This window comes from Sinohyriopsis cumingii, chromosome 4 (genome assembly GCF_028554795.1).
Source record: "Sinohyriopsis cumingii isolate HCF-2022 chromosome 4, ASM2855479v2, whole genome shotgun sequence".
Lineage (NCBI taxonomy): Eukaryota > Metazoa > Mollusca > Bivalvia > Unionida > Unionidae > Sinohyriopsis > Sinohyriopsis cumingii.
The window spans coordinates 71,365,133-71,390,089 of NC_142964.1; positions in this window are offsets into that span (position 1 = coordinate 71,365,133).

The window sequence follows — 24,957 nt, forward strand, 5'->3', positions numbered from 1 at the left end:
CAATATAAGGAAAGTGTGAAAAACAAGACATTCCAGTGCAAAGAATTGTTAAGAACAAGGTTACTAAAGTACATTAGAAATTGTTAAGAACAAGACAATCTAGTACATGGAAATTATTAATAACTGGTCATTCTACGACAGGGAAATTGTTAAGAAAAGTGCACTCAAGAACAGGGAAATTGTTAAGAACAAGGGACTTCAGTACATGAGAATTGTTAAGATCATGGGACTTCAGTACATGGAAAGTGTTCTCATTACGAACATGCCACTCTGATATGGGGTAGTTGTTCACATTAAGAAGAAGGTACTCCAAAAGAGGGAAATTGTTCACATTAAAAACAGAGCACTTTGATACAGGATAATCGTTAATAATAGGGCTTTCATCTGTGGAAAAATCGTTTACTTGATGAACAAGGCACTCCAATACAGGGAATTTGTTCGAATTTAGAACAAGGTACTCCAATACAATGGTTATGTTGAATTTAGAACAAGATACTCCAATATAGGGAATGTGTTCAAATTCAGAACAAGGCACTCCAATGCAGGGAATGCGATAGGAATAAGAACAAGGCACTCCTGTACAGGACATGTGTTCGAATCTAGAACAAGACTCTTCAAAACAGGGAATGTGTTCGCATTTTACCCTACTATGCATGCAATATTAATCGTCTGCAATAAGTACAATTTTACAGCAAAGCAACGTTATCTGAACGATTTTCTCAGCTATCATTAATGTAATAATACATATGTCCTAAAGTACATAAACAATGGTTCAAGTCAAGTGACATTAGAACACATCAGATGACCACCTCCAGCCATGTACCGAAAGTGTCAATCACTACATCTTTTCTCGTTTGCAAAGTGTATGAGTAGTTGTGCAACGTCACACAGCTCATGCAATCGATATACATGCTATATAAAATTACATGTATACAAAGTACTTCCCCACTCTACAAGTTCTATCTTAGAGGATGGATAGAAATGAAAAGACCGTTGTGCACATACACGAACGTACCATAGTAATATACAAGTACTGAATTATCTACCTTGCAAGGTGTAGAAGTAGTTGCGCGACATCACACCAGTGTACACGCACACGAACACACATGCACGCAAGCGAGGACAAGCTGTGTCATACAATCGACTATTTTATTGTTCTGCAGTTGTAGAATTTCAGTTAAGCGTTTTACTTTTTTAATGTTTGGCAATAGAAATTCGTGTTCTGTATTCTACATGTATATTTTATAATAATTTACATCATGCGATATTTAATTTACAGTGGTAATTGAAACAAAAATTCATAATTGTACCGACGATAAATCATAAAGGTCGTATTTATATTGTGGAATAACACCCGTTTATGTCATCGATCATTTAAAAATATGTGCAGTTACGGAATCTATTATTACTAATTAAATTATTCGCCCTATATTATCGTTCCTTACTATATCAAAGCAGACCAGGTCAAAACAATTTTCCGAATTTATTTTGATTAAAGAATATTTAAATCTTCCACAATAGGTTAAAATCGAGGGATCGTTTTTCATCAGTGGGAGCTTCTTATAGATTTTGAATTAATATACGGAGTTTGTAAAATTGAATATTAACCTACTATGCGTTTGTGCAGTTCCTGCCATATGATACAATTAAGTCAGTTGGAGTTGATCTAGGAATATCGTTCGCACCTCTGTGTGTGTGTGTGTGTGTGCGAAGAGTCATTGTTGCAGTAGAGTTATATATATATATATATATATATATATATATATATATATATATATATATATATATATATATATATATATATATATATATATATATATATATATATATAGTTTATTAGAATATCTTGTTGGTGTTGTTGTTGTTGTTGTCGTACCACAATTCTTCAGGAAGGCCAGTGAAACAGGTGGAGGAAGAACACGGGAAAACACCAGGAATAAACTACCGACCCAAGGGAAGCTTTCTCACATATCCACATAGGCATAATCTATTATCGATTGATTGATTCAGGATCAAATGTATTATTCTCATACAAATGTTCTTAATTTATTATTAATTATTCTATTTTTGTGGGACGGACCTTCTGGTGGAGGCGCAAGAAACAAAGCTAAGGATGTTCCTGTGTTGTACACGTTTGTCCGATTGTTTCGCGCGTTGGGGATGTGGCGCCTCCTTCACCGCAGACGAGTGTTATAAATGTGCGTTCAACGAAAGTGAGTTAGGGAGTATTTTAGTATTTGTTTTAGTATAACTGCCGGGACTTTGACTTTATCAACGTTTCTTTTCAGTCAGTCGCAATTGCTTTAGGTGTTATGCCACCGTGTCGTTTATTAAATATATGACATAACATAATAGTATCCGGACACGAGAATATAATGTTTTAAAAAATCAATATAGCATTTCATAAGATTGGAAACTGAGCCGTCATTATTCCAGAGATTACCTTAATACGTGCAACACAATGAAATCGTGTCTAGGATGAATTATTATCACCATTTTATGGAATTTCACTCTTCAGCTCCCAGACGAATTAGAGCTTAGATATTACAGATATTAAAGCAGTGTCATTTGCTAGGTGGCTTCGGTAAGATAATCTTTGATAAACATCATGAAGATCATTTAGTTAAATGTTAAATATCTTCCTTCTGTGATTGAACTATTTCAACGGAAAGAAACTCGTAATAGAGATGGTCTGAATGCAGTGTCAGTACGTTCATAAATTCCAAAGTATATAATCACAAAACGGTATCGGTTTGATCTAATATTTTGTAATCGTGACATACACACACCCATAACCTCCGTTGCGTTTGTTTCTTTGAAAACGTTGTATGACAGTATTCAAAATGTCAACAAATGATAATTTATATTTTAGTCACAGAGCTCTAGAGACGTAGTCATTTTCAACAAACTGTTCCTTTTGGCCATTGCGTTTGACTGCTTACTTATAAAAGTGCAAAAGATCAGTGACCAGTATTGAAAATTAGTTTTATTAATATTTTTTATTTTATATTCCTTCCCGGGGTGCGAATGGGAGTTGGTGGCGGTAAATCCTATTTTATCACGGTATATTGATAGCAGAGTTGGGTCTATGGTATAATAGAACACCATTATTGACCTTAAATTATCACATCACATGACTTTACGCATTTCAGTGAGAACTATCCCTTACAAGAATCATGTCGTATTAATTATTATGAACTATTTTGCTCATGGAATATTGTCTCATTCTCTATAGTAACAAGATAAAAAAGTAATTAAAATTTTAGTTGTTTAAAATAAATATGAATATTGTTTTGAAAAGAACTGTTAATCTTGCTCGCGACAGCTCTATACATGTGTCATCAGTATCACGGAAAGTTGATTTCTCAAATATGATATTCTACATTGGTGCTTTTCAACACCGAGAGCTGATTTCTCAAATATAGTATTCTACATTGATGCTTTTCAACACCGAGAGCTGATTTCTCAAATATGATATTCTGCATTGGTGCTTTTCAACGTGGATCTTATCTTTATTTATTTATCGCCATGTCTGGTCATTCGATGCTAAAGCAAATTTGGACAATGCGAAATGTATTCCAATATCGTATACGAAAGGAACTGTTGAACTATGGCATTCTGAAAATAACGAAAATGGTTCTTATGAGTGAAAGAGGATCATAGTGAGCTTTCATTAGGGCTGTAATTAATGCAACGAGATTAAAAAGTTTGAATATGACCATTCCATGAGTTAATGTAGAACTTGGTAATTAATGTGATTACGTTTTGTACTTATATCTGCCGAATTAAATTCTGACAGAGTTCTTTTCATATCACTGTTCTGACTACAATGTTTTGATGTCATGAAGTTGTAGCATTGTGAACGGTTAATATGCCATATTGTAAAATCAATATTTTTACGCAACCTAATAACATCGTTACAAACCCATGCATTCCTTTCAGATTCGTATCGTTTATGTGCACTGCTATGAAACTATTTTTACCCAAAAGATAACAACACTCAAATATAATTAAAATATTTTGGGTATAGACGTCCTAGGATATAACTAGCTTCAACAGTCAGCTGCTATTTCCTGTTGCAGTGTTGAATAGCTAAACCATGTTAGCGTACGATAACGATCCCCTTCGGAAAAAAATTAAAGATGTGTTGTGTCATCCCGTGAAAAGATCGAGGGTATTGTGGCATGAAATCAAGTATTAACCTCTATTTTTGTCATCTTACGATGAATGTCTTCTGCGATTGCATGATAAATATAATGTAAAACTACGGTTTGTCAAATTAAAATGCATGAGACTTTATAAGAACATAATATATAACTCATTTCTGTCAGTTTAGTACCTATCTCATAAACACCATAAGTACTTAGCACGTCCATATAATCCTTTTTTCAGCAAGTGAACAATATCTTATTTGTGGTTGAATTTTGGCCGATTCATGCCGGTCGAAGCATTTGCAGGACTGAAGAGGATGATTATTACAATATCTAGGATGATTATTATAATATCTGAACACTCTAGACACTCGGGAATAGTCTGAAAGTGACTGTTTTAATAGCTATACAAAAATAGGATTATTAGTGGTTTTAACTTAATTTGTCATGACCCATTTGCAGTAATTGCCATTTTAAACGATTATACGATTTTAAACATCATCAGATGACAAATGAATAGATTCTTTCATATGCATCAGTGTGGAATCGGAAAGTTCCACCCAAGGGTCAGAATTAATTTTGCGGCATTTCCTCCAATATTTCTATCGGACACCGGTGCATGTAATTGGCAAACAAGTTAAACCTAATTCAAATTTCCTCGTCTTAAGAGATAGCTTAAAAAGTTCGGTTTACACTACAAAAAGCAAGTGAAAAATTTAAATGACGTTTACATGCGCATCAGGGTTAAACTTCTGTGGTTGAAACTCCTAAGGTTATGGCAAACATAACGTACGAATTATGTACTGCAGTTAGTTTGCACAATGAAACGAATATGGCAAACACAGCGTCCTAAGTATGTACTGCAAAGGGTTTGCGCAATAAAACGAATATAAGCAGGTGAAAAATAAAGTCCACTTTATTCATAAGATCAATCGATACAGGCACATATATTGATAGAATTATCGATTATTCATAGCTCTAGAATTACTCTACATAAATAATAATGACAACAACTTTATAAAAATAAAAATTACATCAATATTACGTCTAGAATAATATAGTATTCAGGTCTGGAATAATATAGCATTCAGATACCATCCCGTTTGTTTTTATCCGTCTCCCCTACCGATCTTAAATGAAGGGCTCCAAGGATAAAATAAAATGCACAAAACGTAATAATTTTATTCATTGATTTATAAGTTCAAACCTGATGGAAGCCAGGGGATCCCAAACACTGTCCACTTGTTGACGTTTCGTATCAGGAGTGATATTCGTTCACGTTAGACATTAAAAGCAATGAAGGTGCATTGTTATATACTTGACGCTTTTCTTTGCTTAAATCAGTATGGTGGTACAAAAAACGGGTAGGTGTGCGAAAACTATGGTAGAATACATTCTGAACATATACTTAGTTTCCTCAACCCTTCTCTAAAAGATCAGTTAGTTTTGATATTTATAAGTTTCATCCATTCGAATGGTTTATACTTCTTCCCGGTTTAGTATGTTGACGGTCAATCTCTTTTGTATTCTCTAAAATGTGAATCAGTAATAACTTTGACATTTTAGTCACCAACACAGGCATAATTACCATTAAAAATACTTATTTTAATAGTTTGCGGTGATGAATTATCCTTCTTGGGCTTACATTTCTGCCAATTTTGTCGTTGGAAAACTGCAAATTGGATCAGGATAAAGACGTAGAAAGTTTCAATTTGTATGTAGTAATTGCAGTTTGAACGTTTAAATATGAACACAACATCATGTTTCTTTTTAAACAGTGTGCTAGGAAGTAACGTTGTACGTTCTAGTGCCAAGGAATTACATATGCTTCTTATAATGTAAATAATTATGTGAGTAAACAAATACCATTTGGTTTAGTATTAATACTTTTAAATTTGATTGGCTTTTTCTACATTCAGAAAATATTTTGATTTAAAAATATGAAGATGAAAAACACCATGCTTTAATATTTGTTCTGCCACAAAGAGTTACTTTTCGTAAAGAATGATGCAATAGACCTATACTCGCAGTTTCTAGGTCGTACCGATCAGAGCAAATATAATGGAACAAGATACGCCATATTTGTGTTCGAATATTGGGTACTAGCAGCATAAATCCGATTTTTCAGCTTCTTCGCTAGAAGTACAATTAGTGTGTCTGATATTCAATTAAGAGACATTCATCGATAACGTAGACAATCTGATTACAGGTCGCTTGAGACCCAGAGCTAAGAAGCTATTTACCGTCGTAATGGTTAACAGCATCCCCTGCATAAAAAATGTTTATAAAAATAAATCATCTTTCCACGAAGTACAGGGACATAAGGTTGAAGACATCTCGGATAACACCAAGCAGTACCAAAGAAACACGAATGACGTAAATGTATAATCATAGGGGATATTAATGCCATTTAAATGAAATAAAGCGTTGATCTAAACTATCCCATTTAAAAGTCTACAAACGAAATAAGTATTTTTCACAACGGACGTTCACCATAATAAACCCACTTTCGCTATTAAATATCTTCATCATTTCGCTGAAGACAATGATTCCTTATTTCCTGGGTAAAATACGAACCCAGCTGAATTAAATCAAATAGGATTTCTGCCAGGAATGACCTTTATGTAGCTATCTGCATATACCAACATACTCCAGCTGTTGAAGGATTTCTCTTGGACAATAAATGTTTTCCTGTGTTCTTTGCTATGAATGAAGCTTATAATGACGAGATATACTAAGGACAAGCAACAAGATTCATCTGATCTAATATTAAGAGAAGTAGGAAGGGTGATCGGACCAATTTACAAGGAGGCACATCGTCTTTGGCGTGGCTCCCACCGCCTTTCTGATACCCATAAATGACACAAAGCGACCAAGCGCCATATTTGTAATGCCCTGTGGCCGAAATAAAATTACATAAAAGAAGGGTGCATTTGGCAGGCCCATCCCTTTTGCCGTCCCGCGCCTCGAAATAGTCTTAGTGTTATTAAAGTGGAAAAGAAAACTAACTGACCATAGAGGTGTAGATTGTGGAGACACTATAATGATTAGTCGGTGTTACTATTAACTTCAGTTCTGACAAGCGTTTGACAAATGTGGTTGTGTGTTTAAAAGGTACATTTGAACTTTTTGTTGGCGATAATGCTGTCAAGTAGTGCTTTATGAATATTAGCAGGGCTCTTGCTATACAACTGTAGCTCAAAAATGTTTTCAAGACATCTGTTTTCAAAATCAGAATTACGTTTATGCCTGCGATTTACAACTGCACTGAAGTGATTACATGCAAATTCAACGAATAGCTAATTTTCTCGGGGAGATGGAGGGAAAGGGGATTGGTTTAAGTATCAAGCACGTAAGCCTCAGAGCTTCATATACTTTTTCTGATAGTCGTCATAATATTGCAATATGGAAGATCCATTGCATATTTTTAAGTCATATTTAAATGGAAAGCGATTGGAAACATATAGTGTTACGCCGTAAGAGCCAATCTCGAGGTCTGGCTTAAACGGAAGTTTTACTGTTGCTAAGATGGTTGCTACAGATCGTTTCTGACAGAAATCCATTTTGGTCCCCCAGTCACTAAACGTACACACTATATAATGATCTACCCCATGTTTTGTTTAAATACTATTACGGAATATATGAAATACATCCGCAATATTTTGCAATGAATTTAGCATGCGTGCGTTAGTCAGTAATGTTATTCTATGTAAATTTGTGAAACAATTGTGAACTTATATAAGATTTGAGGTCAAGACAGAGTTAGCGGATTTTTGAAAACCCTCATTGTATTCTGGAGATGCTCTGTGGAAAGAATTAAGAAGTCAGTACGTTGTCCTTCCAAAGGTGCAGTCGTTTACGTTAACAACATGCAGCTTACGGTGAATTTTCAGCGATATTTTGCACGATCTGACCGTGAAATAAGGCTCTTCTTTGTGTTGTTACTTCAAGTTTAGTGTATTCCTTGCGCAACGCCGATCGTATTCCATTTTTCATGGATATGTATTTGTCGACTTCCTCGAAATAGCTCGAGCTCTTGTTTTGCAGTGCCTTATACGTGTGGCCTCCGATTGTGTTGAGCTTTGTTTTGGCAATCAATGATAGTCGCCGGTTGATACAATTTCGAGTCACAAAAATCAAACCATAGCTTAAAGTTCTGATTTCAATCACAATCGAGACAGCATAGATTGTAGACAATATTCTAATTTCGGCCACACGGGGTCGCATAAACATAGTCATCAATGTGGTGTAAACATCATCCACCCCATTACTGCTTGTTTGTATTTATCGTACAGAGGGTGCCACTGTTTAGCCTCTGACCATAAGGAGCTTTCAATCTCGCAGATCAGGCGAAAATCTTACTCAGATTGAATTATAATTCCTCCAAAGGCATCGTACTATGAAAGTTCAATCGATCCGAAGGGGTGAGGATTAGCTCCTACTCCGTGGACATACACTTCTAACCTATCACCGTGGCTTAATGGCAAGACGGCGGTGGTTCAAAGAAGGCTTTAGTTCTTATTAGATCTGGAAAAAACACGGTCTTCAACACGCCCACCCACACGCTCACAAAGAGCAACAAATACCATGCTATCCTTTTTGTCCATTTCATAATTATCAGGCAGAACAGCTGACTATTGTTTCTTCATTGCCTATATCTAGTCGCCTCCTCTTGGCTTTCTTGTTTGGCCTTCAAGCGAACTAATATGCAAGTTCTGGTTGCAAAAGCTGAAGATGGTTAGAGTAACCGAAGCTCCCGAAGCTTGTACGCTAACATTAAGAAGCTCATTCTGTCTCCAATTATTTTGATTGGACACGTATTTTGTTTACATATTACTTTGAACAACTCAAACCAAATCATAAAGGTGCAGTCAGTACTATTCTATTTCGATGTTTATTACTCGTCTCCGTTAATCATTCTAAGAAGTAAGAGAGTCGTATTGCTTAACCAATATCATCATCATCATTGGCCGGAACTGCTATATTAGGTTGAGGAAAAATCTAGAAACAAGATATCAAATGGAATAACAGTTATTGGAGATTTTCACTTCATTCGAGCATCTTAATCGTATATTTACAGACTTTTGTATGATCATGGAAAACATATATCAGCAAAACACCAAAGGGGTGGATATAAAATAAAAAAGCAAAATAAAAAAAATACTTATGGAAACTGTTTTCTCTTCAGTTTGCTTCACACGTAATTTACAAGGAAGCATACGGTGTATATGACCTAACATATTGATATAAGAAGAAAAAAAATGCTTTGTGATCAACATCATTGTTATAGATCCCTGCTTAGAGTATTCAGCCTATTTTCTAATAATACTTAGAGGTATAGCGTGACGACATACTATTGTTTAGACATAAATTATTATTCTTCATTTCCGGAACGAACAAGAACGCATACAGTTTTAATAGTATTCAGCTTGAAGCAATATGGCTTTACCATATGGATTCTGAGCGATGATCTTCATAAATCTGAAAACGTTCCCTTGAAATAGCCAATATGTACAAGCTTTCAAATTGACAGATTCATGTGATATTGCAATAACTCTCATCTTGCAGGGTTGGATAGAGAGGTTCAGATGGTAAATTTAATATAAAGTATATCTGAAATACTCATCGACAAGCGTATGGCACAAAACGACCAGAGCAATTAACACGCAACTATAATTATCGAAAGGAATATGATCCGCAAACATCATAATATTCTCGAGTCCACGTCTTCTTATCCACAATAGTGAAAGGTTAATTAATTTGTATGATATTTATTAGAAATGTCAATCAATTAACACTTAGAAATACTAGTTACCGACGATGTGATGCCTGGTTTTAAGTAACAATCTGTATTTATTTGCAAGGTTGAAAATCATGTCATATTGTATACAACACCGATATTTATTTATGTTACAATAAATCATTTTTCCAACAGTGCTATGAAACCTTGAGTGACATAGATATCGAGAGCATATTGTGTTGCACTACTAATTATAATCACTTATCATTGCCATGGAAAAGTGAAATTCGTTTGGAATGACATTATAAATATAACATACAAATAAAGTTCTTAAAAATTAAATCTACAAATTTGTTGAAGAACATGACAGTTGCAGGATGAAGACGGGTTTGAATTGTTTTAGCGAATTCACTGATAACAATTTCGTAAATTAGATGGAATGTTTTCTTACATTGTAAGCTTGATTGAATCTGACACCATACTCGTTTGCATAAATTCCAACATAGGATTTAAGAGTTAAACAAATGATGTAAGGAAATGATATCATTCCTAACCGGAACTAACCAGAACACAGAACTTCAACGAGTAATCAAACATAAATCAACTAATGGAACTTATAAACAATTATGATAGCTATACTATATTTTGAAACAGTGAATTTGGTTCATCCTATGCCGTATGTGCTAAGTGCTTTCGAAGGGAAAAACCAATTCATTAAGCGCACAGACGATGTAGAGCTACATTGCATGGGTATAAATGCCTCTCCGTACGAAAACATCTTTACATTATGAAACGTCTACTCACGGACTTGCACATCTTCAGCTGTAGAGGTAGTTGAGTTATTAATAAATGTCCTGTGTATATTATAAGTTATAACTATTGTATTACCAAGTTTATTTTAGTATATTTAATATGTATCCCTAGCTTGCGTAGTATAATGCAAATATTTTCTAATCTTACATTTGACTTAACATGAGATCTATGTTAGCAATAAAGTTGCATTGTATTAAGAAACGTTTACTAATATAGGTTCTTAACGGTCACTGGTAGGTTGGCTTCTGAACCTGTTTATTGTTTTGTAATGTTGTGCCGATAATGTAATTTGTATAGCTTGCCGTACATAATGTCATTACGTTTTATCATATATGCCCTTGTCATTCTTAGTACATTGTGTTTGATTCAATTTTAGCTGATTAGAGTCGACAATGTACCTGCTGTAGAGCTGACTATATAATTTAACCACAGCAGCTGGAAAGTTAACTATTGTAGAAGCAGAGTTGAATGAACTGGTTGAGTAGCATATGATTGGGCGTTGTTGACCGATTGGTGGGCGCTGATTGTTTTATTGACCAAGAATTGAACGGTGGTCGGCGACTACATGTAATGGTGACTGCTTGGTTGACCAGCGTGACTGGTAGCCAAGTATACTGGTGACGGAGTGTTTTGTGTAACTCCATACATGTAATGTTTTGAGCTAATTTTGGGGTTTGTTATACCGAGTGTTTTGGGAGTGTAAAGATATATTGTATGATATATGTCTCATCGTTTCATCATTTTACTATTTGAGTAAAGTACCCCATTTTTTACTATTTGAGTGAATACATCATTTTACTATATGAGTAAAGTACATAATTTGTACTAGCTGAGTAAAACGCATCATTCTTTTCGTCGTGTGATGTTACCGTGAATCAATTTTACTATTTGAGTAAAACACTTCATTCTTTTCGTCAGGTGAAATTACTGTGAATCATTAACCTTTGTCCTTGCACGATGTAAGGTCATTTACTTGTATACACATTATTAGATTCGTGCGGATTGTGTTAATTTGTCCGATATTTGGATCTTATACACGCACGTATTCCTCATAAGTCTTTTCTCATTTTTCATTTTCATCCATAAACATTTTATTTGTATCCCCATCAAAAGTATTCTGTTCTAAATATGAAAACCATCCCGGTTATCTTGTTACACCTACTTGTTTTCAGTGCGTGAAGAAATACATCTACATCGAGCTTTTTAATCAACATTCACCAGCCAGCCGTCTACGAGTCCATATAAAACGCAAAACATTGATTTTAGCATTACTATACAAAAGATATATCAAATTATGAAATTTAAGGGTTTTGTTCATGACAGTATTATCTAATCTGCTAAAGGCTTTTTTCATCATCAAAATGAAAGAGCTGGTGAATGATTTGTCTGAATGTTCAATAACATCCAAAAGCAATCAAATAGTTTTGAACTTTTTCTGTTTTTAGTACTGTTTGCCTTACACGAGTAACTACAGGGAGAATATTCTGTTTGCAGTGGCTTGACTGGCAATTGTACAGTCTATATTCGGTACATAGATCGGTCTTCAATTGGATAAGGATGTCCACTTCTTTGCCTAAATTGGCATTAAAGATACTACACCAAGAGTATGTAAAATGCGTAGTCTTCCTAAAGTTAAAGTCACCTGTAAAATAATTCTTAAAGTCTCGCCAAATTAGTTTGCAAAACTCATTAGTAATGCCATACGTCCTGCACATTTATTGTTATGCATACCTTTTAATGTTCTAATGCATTCATTGTGTTCTAACAGACCTTCTCACGATGCGTTTTCTTGCTCAGTGATTTACTTTCGATGGTTAGTGAGAGAAAGGTTTACTGGAAAGATAGGTTTATTGCGGTATAGATTTTTGTAGTACTACTTTTCAATTTTCAAAATACTTTATTTGATCCTCTCATTTTAAGTTTCTTATGACTTACTATCGAAAGTTTCTTTCTGTATGCTAGTAAGGTATTTACATAATTTCGAGATAAGAAATTTTAATCTGCTTTAATTTGCTTCTCACATATATTTTGAGTTCCTCAGTTGTCTTGTCTAGCTTTTTTAAAGTTTCTGTGTCACTTGTGTTATTTTTATGATGTAACTTAAATATTATTCTTTTTCTCCTGATTTAGTTTTTCTTTTCCTTATAGAAAATGTATTGAATAGTTTCGTCAATGATAATGCCTTTAATAAATTCCTATTTTCCATCGAGATCAGCTGCCAAAGCTATTTCCATTATCAGCTGAAATAGTTGTTTTTAATCACATATTCTTGTATATGTGTTTTTATTCTTGATGACATATAATATTGTTATTCAATTTAAAGCATCTTTGATCGCGTTTACCTCTAAAATGCTTCCAGTCAAGTATAACTGCTGAGTGATACGAACGGATATATAACATATATTTGCTTTCGAATATATATTTTAATAACCTGTCGGGGATCAGGCAATAATAAGGTCTATATTCTACAAAAGAACCAGGAGAACTATTACTGGAGAGCCATGTAAATTGTTTTTCCTCTTGGTGTACATGAAGCCGTAAACCGATAAAACTATATATGGCTGTAAAATTTCTTAAAATATCTAGTCTTTGATTTGCCATTTTTGTACCCCTCGCCTTCCTATTCCTATCCACAGTCGGATCGATTATTGTAATAATGTCACACCAATAATAAATATTTCGGCACTATTTTCCCCAGTATATTCTTCCAACTGATGTATAACATTAGGATCTTCATTTTATTGGCTCGTAAACGTTTATATAAGTAATAATTACATCTTCAGTATTTTATTGTACTAGAAGGAAATTTGCACTCAACAATTCACGAGAAGTATTTGCCTCCAGCTAAAATTTAGAGTCGAAGAGAATTGCAAACCACAAACAAGAGGCTGCCTCATTCTTTTTTCCAGGAAACGCGAGACATTATTTTTAGAGGGCATTTATACACGAATCCATTTGAAAATTTTACACCTCTTTGTGGTTTCCTCATACATTTTACATTCAAGGTTCTTTGAATGATTTTTGACTCATTATTGTTCCACAACATATTCCTGTTGTTTCTCTTCATCTCTCCACATTCTGTCTGCTTCAGGCTCTCTGTCAATTTTCGCCTTGCAAAGGAAGGGTGCGGAAACAGTCCCACCCAGTACATAATAAAATTATCAGTGGAAAAAATAATACACTGGATAAAACATCTTCCTTTCTTTATAGCGATTAGTAAATTAACATGAAAGAATGATGGTCTGTAGCTACCAATAATATGCGACCCGCCTGATACACTATGCGAGTAAAAGAAACATAAAGAAAGAAAGGAAGAAAAAATGGAAGTCTGGTGTAATATATAAGCAAAAAACTGGGAAGGATAGTTTATTTTCTCCATATTATTATACTTTAATTCTTTGTAATTTTATTTTAAGAAATAAAATAAAGGGGGATACTTTCATTACTGTTAAAGAAAATGTTATTACTAATCTCTTTATAACGATGTATTGACTACTTCTCGTCAAGCAAACTTACTTACCATTTCATCGATAAAAAATAACAAAGTATTTAATATTGAAGATTACAAGAAATTGTTAATATATTTTTTATCTAGCAAACAAATGATATGACCCACAATTCCTTGATGAGATAGAAACAATACTGCTTGTTTCGCTTCAGAAAATTTTCAAATCTTCAAAAGTGAAAAGTTTTGGTGGTATGGGTAGAAACATTACTTACTCTATTTATTTGACTGTAAAATCTATTACCAATGACATTGCATACGTTATACCGAAGCCTAAAGCTCCGTAGACTAGCTTAAGTAAGCCAGTGCTAATGCTTCCATGATCTATGCATGGGAAATCATATGCATCCGTCAAATAAAGACACGGCACATGAAGAAATGTTCTGGAGATGATGGGTTACTAAATTTCACAGTCGAGGGTAGTATGTGTATATAGTATGACCTTTATCCACTGGTAAGTTTTATTTCTAATGTTTGACAGTTCTGAGTTCATGGAATTGAAGCAATATTTGATTTGTTTATATATCGAGCCTAAAACAGTTTTCTTGTTTTGTCTTTGTGTTTTTGTTCGGCTTCGATATTCACGTGAATGCTTTATGCACGTTTCACGCTGTATGAAGTTTACAGCAGCGTAACAGGAAAAAAAGAGGAGAGCCTAGAGGGATCAGCTCAGCAAATCGACATATGTAGATATTCTGTAAAGATTTCAGGCCGCTGAATATTTGCTTCCGTTGAAGGAAACTACATTACATATGTCTGAACAGGTGTAGCAGATTTGGAAAGACACGTTTATTTAGGTGATGGCAGACCTTGCGCGCTACTGTTTCTCTTTACTTTCAGGTTAATAGGAAAGCATTTATGTTTCATCACATGTAACGATCTTATTGCTGAAAATATCGCATTCTTCTTACCCATATACTAATAGCATGTAGATATTTACCCTTAAATCAGTTTGGTTTATATCAAGCAATCTGGTCACCCAAAGAGTACAAACTCTGAATATTCCTAATTTCTTGGTCAGACGTTACTCGGTACTTCTGTACGGAATATCAAAACCGTCTCCTACCTCTCCGACAAGTCTGTCCTATTTCACGCACTCTCGTTCAGAATAGTCTTTTAGTTTTGTACAAAATAACTGTAGTTCGATTATATATACTATCCAAGAGTCCAATTTTAAAATATGCTTGAGAGTCTAGGATAATTGCTCTAAAGAAGATTTTGAAAGAGCGGAACTAATTCATATAGAAGCACCAAAAATCGTTACAGGTTAACCCATTTATAATTTTCTTTATGTTACGTGTTTAGGTTCGAATAAACAGTAACACAGGAAAGAGTGAAAACAACAAGCTTTGAAAAATTTAACAAAATTTTTATTTCCCTGGAAAAATACGGTAAAATGAGAGCTTACGGTTTTTTAGAATCAAATTCAAAATTAATCCAAGAATAATCCAAGAATAATATTTCAGAAGTCCTAATGACAAAATGTTCTAATGAATTCAAGTTCGAGTCCCGACGAAGAATTCAAGATGGAAGTCGATGACGTATGCTGTAACCTGTACTGTGTTGAAGTCTACAATTCCTTGTAGAAACACAATAATTAATCCTCCGGGTTTAGAAATTCAAATAATTTTTTTAAGAAAATGTCTTTGTTCAAGAATGTTCTTTAAAACTCTCTCCGTAATGAAATCCTTCATTTTTAACATCTATTCAATTTTAAAAGAAATGTTAATGACATACAATCAAACTGCTTATTATGGCATTGGAAAATATCACCTTAATGTCTTAAACAATAAACGTAGACATGCATGTATCTCCCTAAATCCTACATTTCCACATTGGACTTAGTTAACTGGTCTGTGCGCATGTAGCTATGCAACTGAAAATGTTGAAAACTATTTGTTATATTGCCCAGTATTTCAATACGCGTAGATCCCAGCTATTCGCCTTATCATTTGATTCACTCCCTTTGTTACGCTAGACTTATTATTGGAAAGCGAAGGCTAAAGAAATTAGGAAACAAACTAAGAAATTGAATATCCATTAAGATTCAGAAGCGAGTCAAGACGTTTTTTTACGACTTGCAATTCGTGTTAATAAAAATAATGAAAGCCTATAAGAGAGGCTGTAACCAAAGAAATATCTTTTCTCCCCCTCCCCTATGCTTTAATTCATGATTTAATTTGGTTTAGACGTATACGTTTATTTTCATTCTCTTTCAAATGGTATATGCCTTTCAATATATGTGATTTAGAGGGTCTATGTCTTTTGGATGCATACCAGAGACACAAACTGATTTTAATTTAATAGAATCCATTATAAGAATATATTATAAGAGTATGGTACGGATTGCGATAAGTTTCCAAAGCGACTAATATCAGGCAAATATCTCCCTTCGACGCCATTTATGTAAAACCTGTTTACCCTTGTTCATTTACCACAATTGGATTCAAACTGGAAAATGTGTTGGGTTTGTCTTCTTTTCCTTGTTTCGTTCTCATAAAATATATATATAGCAAAGCTTTATTTTATATAGTTTGTTATGATCTACACTTCATATGTTAAAGTTACGAACAGAAAATATTAAAGGAAATGCGAGTGCATATTTAATACCTAAATTTTACTCTATACGAATATTACAGCGATGTCGTTTGGTAATCTGCTGAACATTATTGAAAGTGCACGTAGCCACATAATTTCGTTTGAAATGATATAAATATAGACAGAAGTAGTACCTATATAAGAGAATATAAAAAACTTAGATTTTAACCCATTATCATACAGAATATAATGTCTAAGTAAAAATATGCATGACTTGTATAATGCAGCCAGCCAATGAACAGAAATAGGTACATTCAGTATTCGATTTAACGCCACCTTTGACAAAACAAATATTTGTTTTAATAGATGAATTCAGAAACTCTAATAAAATAGAATAGTCATTCCAAACATCATAAGCATGTCAGTAACGCAGTTATCGTAGCATCACATAATACACTTATATTTTTTTCGGTGTTCCCTCTAAACAGGATAACGCTGTGCTTGCCTATACAGGAATTGCACAGTTTCCGCACAATGAGTTCATCTAAGGGCTGGTCTGATTTATCAGTAGCACAGGTACTAATCCTATCATTCTCTTCCGGCATGTCTTCGTAAAACGATCGCTTTTAGTTTTGGTATTTGGTTTGGTGCTGAAACCTATATGGGAGGATGTGGCCTTTTGTTACGTTTATGTTTTAGGACACATACAACAATACAAACATTTGTATTGTTATTGCTGATACTGCTGCTGAATATATAACACTGATATTAAATTAATCTTTAGAGTCCTAGGGTCATTTCTCATATTTCTAATATGTCAGTTTTTGCATAAAACAATACGAATTCCACACGTTGATATAATGACATCCCATCCCTAACCCTAGGACAATACACTTTTATGTATATCCTCCATATGTTTGCTCCTTTCATCTTATGCGACTAATCCTAACTTAAATTTTGATGGATTTATTTTGATCGTAAAGAGACAAAATGATTTTGTTAATATTTCGTCTGACCTATTTTGTTTCTTTAATAATTGTGTTAATAAAAGCATTTATAAAAACATAATATATATATATATATATATATATATATATATATATATATATATATATATATATATATATATATATATATATCCGAAAAAATATCGGGATCAGATTTAATCGCTTTTACTGAGCGTCAAGGATTCTGGTGCTAAGACGTTACCATAGCAGACATCAACAGTAAAACATTTATGCTTTGTTGCTCCTCTGATAAGCGTATTGTGGCTCATGGTTTCAAAAGAATGAAGAAGTGTTTATTCCATGTTTTTCTTAGAGTAAGGCTAAAAGAGATGCTGTAAATAGCGTTTCGGACATCTCTATATGATATCCATTATGATTATCTACACATAGATGTTATGTTGTCAATACGTTATAGTTAAACTTTAAACGTATGCCTGCTAAACCTGCAAGCATTATAATGTTAATTATATTGTATTTCGCCATACATCTTCTTTTTCAACAACAGCATCTATGTGGCATATTAAACTTTATACGCTCTCAAAATATCATATTTATAATGCAATTGAATAGGATTAGTGTGAATCTTTAGTTTTTCTTCTAAAAAGAAACAGTTTAACAGATATGGTATACATATGTTTGAATTATCATTAGGACAATCCCATGGTCTCTTGGTAATTAGTTCATTTACAAGGTGGATTTCAATGTTCAATGTTGCATATAAATTTAGTTTATTGTTCTTTATCGCTGCTATCCCATGAGAAGCTATTAGATTATTTAGTCTGTAATACATCAGTTTTGCTCTCAGATTCAACACGCATTAAGGAAAGTGGATTGTAAATTTGATAACGGCAAGCATTGAAATAGATGGTTGCCGTGAGTCACGTCACATCACCCACTCTCTCTCTCTCTCGCAGCGGTTGCTCAACGTGTCCTTATCTGCAATTAGTAAAATAGGCTTGGCTGGTATAATCCCATTATGAAATGGAAAGTCTGTAAGTTAATTTATACAATGCTAGCCTGTGTCATATATCGTAATATTTTATCGCAAGTTGTATAACATGTTTCTCTAATAATTGTTAAAACAAGACTCAATCTAAACCTTACACAGTGGGTACCATTTCAGAGGAAACAATTTCCAAATACTTCCATATATTTTGCCATTACCTTTGTATTTAATACGATCACCTAATATTTCGTCATTATTACGAGATTACTGAAAGAGAAAAGAAAGAAGATTTGAGAGATAGCATATTGAAGTATCATGTTAGAAATCCTTTTAAATTAATCATTGTCTACCTGAATTCGACAGTCTTCAGTTTGTTTTTAAAGTATATAAGCAGCATCTCAAAACCATATTTATACAATGTAATTGAGATAAGAAAATACTCAAGGAAAAGATTGATATTATATTATTGAATATCATTTTTTTATTTTGCATGTATTTTGTTGAACCTGTACTTTAAGTTTCATGGTGAAATTTTAATGTATAGATGAGGAGAACATAGCCTCAGTTCTTGTTATTAAAACCACTTTCTGGTTTTTAATGTTGGAATATATCCTCTTCACTTATATTCATGTTCAGGATTCAGGCTAATGGGTATTCGTTGCCATTCTTCTGTTTTCAGGGGAGTCTCTAAACACCGGGTATCCATTTTCATTCTTGTTTTCTGATATTACTTTTATGGCTTGCAGTGTATTATAACAGCTTTTTGTCCATAACGCAGCTGATACGCATTAGCCTTTAGGTGCAAAAGTGGGAAAATGAAATGTCATATGTCAAAGGTGGGAAAATAAAATGTCATATGTCAAAAGAACAACATTAAAACATCTTTAGGAAAACAGAAGCCATTGTCATTGCTATCTACAATATATTTCCATGCCAGTTTACTATACATTTGCTTGAAAATCGTCGATATCAAAAGCCTGTAAATTCTTTTACATTCTCACCAAACTCAACAAATGCATGTTTAAATATTTATCTCAAAATAGATTCAACAATCTAAAAACTGAATGTTTAATTCTAGTGACAGTCTCTTTTTTATAATGCGGTAATAAGACAAAATAACCATGCGTCACATCACGGCTATAGCGTGTCGAGCAATTACTGAAATAAAGGCAAAAGGTAATGCGTAACTGAGTTTTATTTGCCCACGCGAAACAAAATGTATACAAACATTCTAATTTAAAAATATAATATGAAAGTGTACACTCCTCCATAATCTCGTAATCTGTTGTATTTCTGTATATCACGTTCCATTATACGAGAACATTAAAATACCGTTTCTAAGGCGTTAATACGTAAACAGGTAAATAAATATTATAAAGTGTACAAGGGTTAACAAGCAAGGTTTCTATTGTGTAGGCGTAAAGCAGACGAATTACGATAGAAAGGTCGGCAGAGGCGAAATAATATTATATTACATAAAAGAGTTTGTAAAATAAAAAGCCCGTTTTTCGTTGTTGAAGGCGAATCAGAAGATAATAAGGAGATAGGTGTCCCAAAGTCTTAATTATGAGATCTGTAAGGTAAGTCTGGAAGTGTATGACCATTTATCATTTAACTCATAAAATGATGATATACATGATCACAATGAATTATTACGTAAATGTAACATAATACACTACGATGATGAAAAAGTGAAACCTTCTACATATAAACATCCTAGTTTAATAATATGGAAACATTTCTATTTAAACAGTCAAAATGGAGATTTTGATTTTTGCCTCGAGGATGGTACCTGACAAAATAAACATTACTAAACCAGTCATACTCGATGATGTTATTTGAGAAAGTAAAATCCTGCTAGATCAGTTAGACTGGAGGTGTGTATGTTCGGTTATGTTAAGGGTAGGCATAAATTACTAAACCAGTCATACTCGATAACTTTTTGAGAAATTGAAAACCTGCTAGGCCAGTTAGACTGGGGGTACAACAAGGGTATGCATAATAATTTCCACTAACCTAAATAACTTTACTGGATTGGTTGACCTAAGCGATTAGTATGATCTATGCTACATTGAACAATTAAAACTGTAAAAGAACTAAACGGTGTCATCACTAATGCAGACAAAACATACGCTACACGTGTGGTAAGATATAAAGCATACATTCTAATAAGATTTCAGAACATATACAAACAATTACATTAAGGAACAAGACGAAAAAATGGATTTTGCATATGGACTATTTTGAGCACAGTTAAACGCATGAATACATAATTAACTGTTTACACAATTGCTCGAATGATGGATCATTTTGCATCATGATGAAGTATGTGCGATGTCTTAAGATGCATGGTAAATTACATTTTGCGTTTAAAAACCAGAAGATTACAACATTGATAGCATGTAATTGATCTTTCTGTGTTATATAGTGGGTGTGCCTGGCTGCACTTTGTCTTATTCAACCAAGTGACATTTAGTTGTCTTTTAGTAACAAATTCCAGGTTTATCTGAAAGTTAAATAGTAGCATCCTAAGTAGCCGTTTTTATTACATGTCCAATCAGTTTATTATTATGCCGGTACAGTGCACATAAGGAAATGCATATATCATAATCAAAAACATAGGAGGAAAACGATCGAACGAATAGATACAAATCTGCAATTGAACACATCGTGGAAGAACACGTGTCTAAACCAGAAAAACAAATTAACAGAGAAGAGGCAAACATTCTAACGGAAACGAAATAAACATGCAAAGATAAAACGGCAGTTTGTTTCATAAGTTACAAAATATAAAAGGAAATATAAACTATTATGTATTTTGCAAATGATAATCAGAAAGATTAGGAAGAAAATGATAAGGATTGGGGAATAACGGATAAAATGACATAAAAAGAATTGAAATCAGAAAAATAGAAGAGATGAAAAAGGAAAGGCATTTTGCGAACACTTCCTATATCCAACGGTCTGTTGCTCGTTGGTATCGATCATGTCATTCACTAATTGGGTCATCGCCAAAACCTAAACCAACTGCATAAAGTGAAGACAAAAGCAAGAATGTTACAAGGTACAGCCTATACCATCCATGCAAAACATACAAGCTGTATTGATATGCCTAATTTGTTGTAGATGATGTCCATTTTTCTTACTATATTGCCTTCATGGCAATTGACATTAAACATTAGAACCAATTTACCCCGTGTCAAAGCAAACTCTGAATATAAGTGGTTGCAATTGCTTTGCAGGACACCGTAAAAAACCAATGTGTTTTATATGTACAGACACTACAATATTTACCTCCATTTCCCACCATATTTTAACCGATAAACATGCACTTTTAAAAAATATGTTCCTCTTTAATATTTCAATATTGCCAGATTAATAAAAAACATTTATTGTATTTGACTTCGTTGGCATCGTTCAATTCTCTTTGAAACTTACATTGATTTCATATACCTCCTTCATTTAACACATATAATGTTGTGATGGTGTCCTGGTGTTAATGTTACTATATATTCTTGACGGGTAGGGAAATAAAATTCCCAAACTTTAGATGTGACAATAAGGAATGTAGTTTTCGTGTGTCCTTCACGTCCTTCAAACGATTCCATAACTGCTTAAGACCTTTATAAACTTGCTTTCGGTATATAGAATCTTATTTAGCAACTCATAGTGTTGTATATAGTTTTGAGCTATCCGCTTATTCCTAAAAATTATATCTATTTTCGCCTTTAACTCTTGTCTAGGTTCTGCAATCAATAGCTTTGAACTCATGTAGTCCCTTCTCTAAAGAGAGTGTGAATGCTACTTTTTGATGGTTTATCTCCATTAAATCGTATAATAGAAAACAGTTTTTATCATTCGTAATTCGAAAGGTTTCTATTTTTGCAAAGTCTGTGTATCTATGAAGTCTTATTCTTCAGGATAAGCAGTGGTGAAAACATAATATTTGCTTCCAGCTCGTGTTGCTTTGCTTTATCTTTCGGATATTGTATGAGCTAACCGTAATATTTCTTCCATCACTGTTACCTGCATGTGATATTTTGGCAAACAGCTAAAGCTGCAGGCAAATACAAAAATTAACAATTGTATCCTCACAATCAATAATTCTTTCGTTAGTCTTTTGCATTGGCTTGCTTTGCTAAAAGGTTTGCGAAAAACGGATTTGAAATAGTATTTTGGTTATTGCAATATTTAGGTATAGATCTAGCTAACATTGTGCACCGTTCCAGATACGTTATTCTGTGAGATGGTCCATCCGTACTTATTGTCCTATTAGCACTTAAAAGTCCTGTGCATTAGACCACTCTACAACTGTATATTCTAGTCTTGATAAACAGTTTTTGTTTTCTAATCTTCTAGTAAACATGACTGCTAATCTTTTATCCCGGTAGTTCTAAATGTGTATACCAAAATATTTATTTTGTGCACAGGCATGCTATTTTAAAATTGTAGCTTTTATCAAGCTAACTAAGGGAGCCTTTTCTTATTGTGCTATCAGTTTTCTATTACGTGTGCATTAAATATTTTTATGCTTGTCTTTACATTAGTAACCAGCTGAATAGATCTTGGACAAATTATGCCTTGTGATAAATTCATGCAAAATTGTTGTGAGATAGAAATTAAGGAATTTAGATATTTTTTCTATCTAAACTTGCTAAAATAACATATTTTCTCGAATATGTTACCCCTTTTAGTCTGATCATTAGGTCTAATCGAACTGTCATAGAATCCAATTACCGAAGTCTTCACATATACCTCGGTGTTATAGAAATATTCATGTAACTATGCAGTGTAGCTATACTCATTTTCATTCTTGTAACTGAATGTCTAAAGTTTTGTTTTAGTTAAGAGTCTGTTTAAATTCTGTCCTTTCATCCTCTTCAATTATTTTCTGGATTAAAATCATCTTAAAGGAGGCTGTATTTTTTGTATCATTTAATATGTGGTACTAGTGCATCAAACATCGGGATCTTCATTTTGTTCGGTTTTCATCGGTTTGTCTTGGAAGGTGCACTTACCTCCACTTTTCTTGACATGCGTTAGCAGTTAATGCCGTTAATTAACAAATTAATTAGATAGGAGTATTTTCCTATGAATTAACTAGAAATTGTTTACTACATATTCTACTATTTTTCATTTAACTTTATTTGTTTAACGGTAATATTTCTGTACTTCCGAATTTATCCGAGAAAGCTTACCTGTCAGGCTTATTGACACATGTTCCTATTTATCTGCCACATCTTATGAATCAGATTTAGTGATGTTTTCCTATGTGACACGTCTTTTGATTCAAAAGTAGTGACGTATTTCCTGATTTATTTGATACAATTCATAATTTCTTTTACGTCAAGCTCTTTTGTACAGTAAAAGATTGTTTATCCTCTGCCGAGGTTCCAGCCAACAGCCCTTTGAACTGGGCCTAATTTGCTTTATGTCTTCACCAACGTAAATGCAGAACAGTAAGTCCAGAATGTACTTTTCAACTCTGTATAGATTTGCTGTTTTGAATTTTCTTGTTTTCAAATATTTTGCTTGGGTATATATTTTTGTGGTTTTTAGTCCATACACACTTTGCTTGAGCTTTAAGTAGCTGTAATGTCTCTCATTTTGCAAAATGTGGTATATGAGAAATACGTTGCAATTACAATACCATGTTCTCAATTACAATATGCGTAGTATGAAACGTCCATACACAGCTAATAGATAGGAAGAGAGGGAAAACATTCAATAATTTGGTTAACAAATATACATCATACAGGCACATAGAAGTAACACTTATTTGGAACAAAATGTGCAAAGATAATATATTTAGTAATCATTAACACAATTGCTGGTATTCTCTGTGGAATTTAGCTTCATATCTCTACCCCATACTCATGTTTTAATTTTTTCATCAGTAATAGAACAAAGAGGCATAGTCGACAACAATTTATGTTAATTCAGAAACTATAAGAAGTTATCTTTATTATCAAATTCCCTTGTCTTCGTTATTTTCGAACAGTCACAGAGAAACGCAGCATAAGACAGTGTAAACGGAGAGACTACACGGAAAGGAAAAATAAATAAACAATGGGGATTTCGCTTTAATATTTAAAATTTTAATACTGTTTTATACATTCAAAAACAACCTGAATTTAAGGTGCATAAAAATATGTAATAGTGACGACATCTTAAAAAATTCAAGATACAAGTAATGTAGTGTTGAGATCATGTATTTCTAAATCCGTGGGAAATACGTGATATGTTTTAACCATATC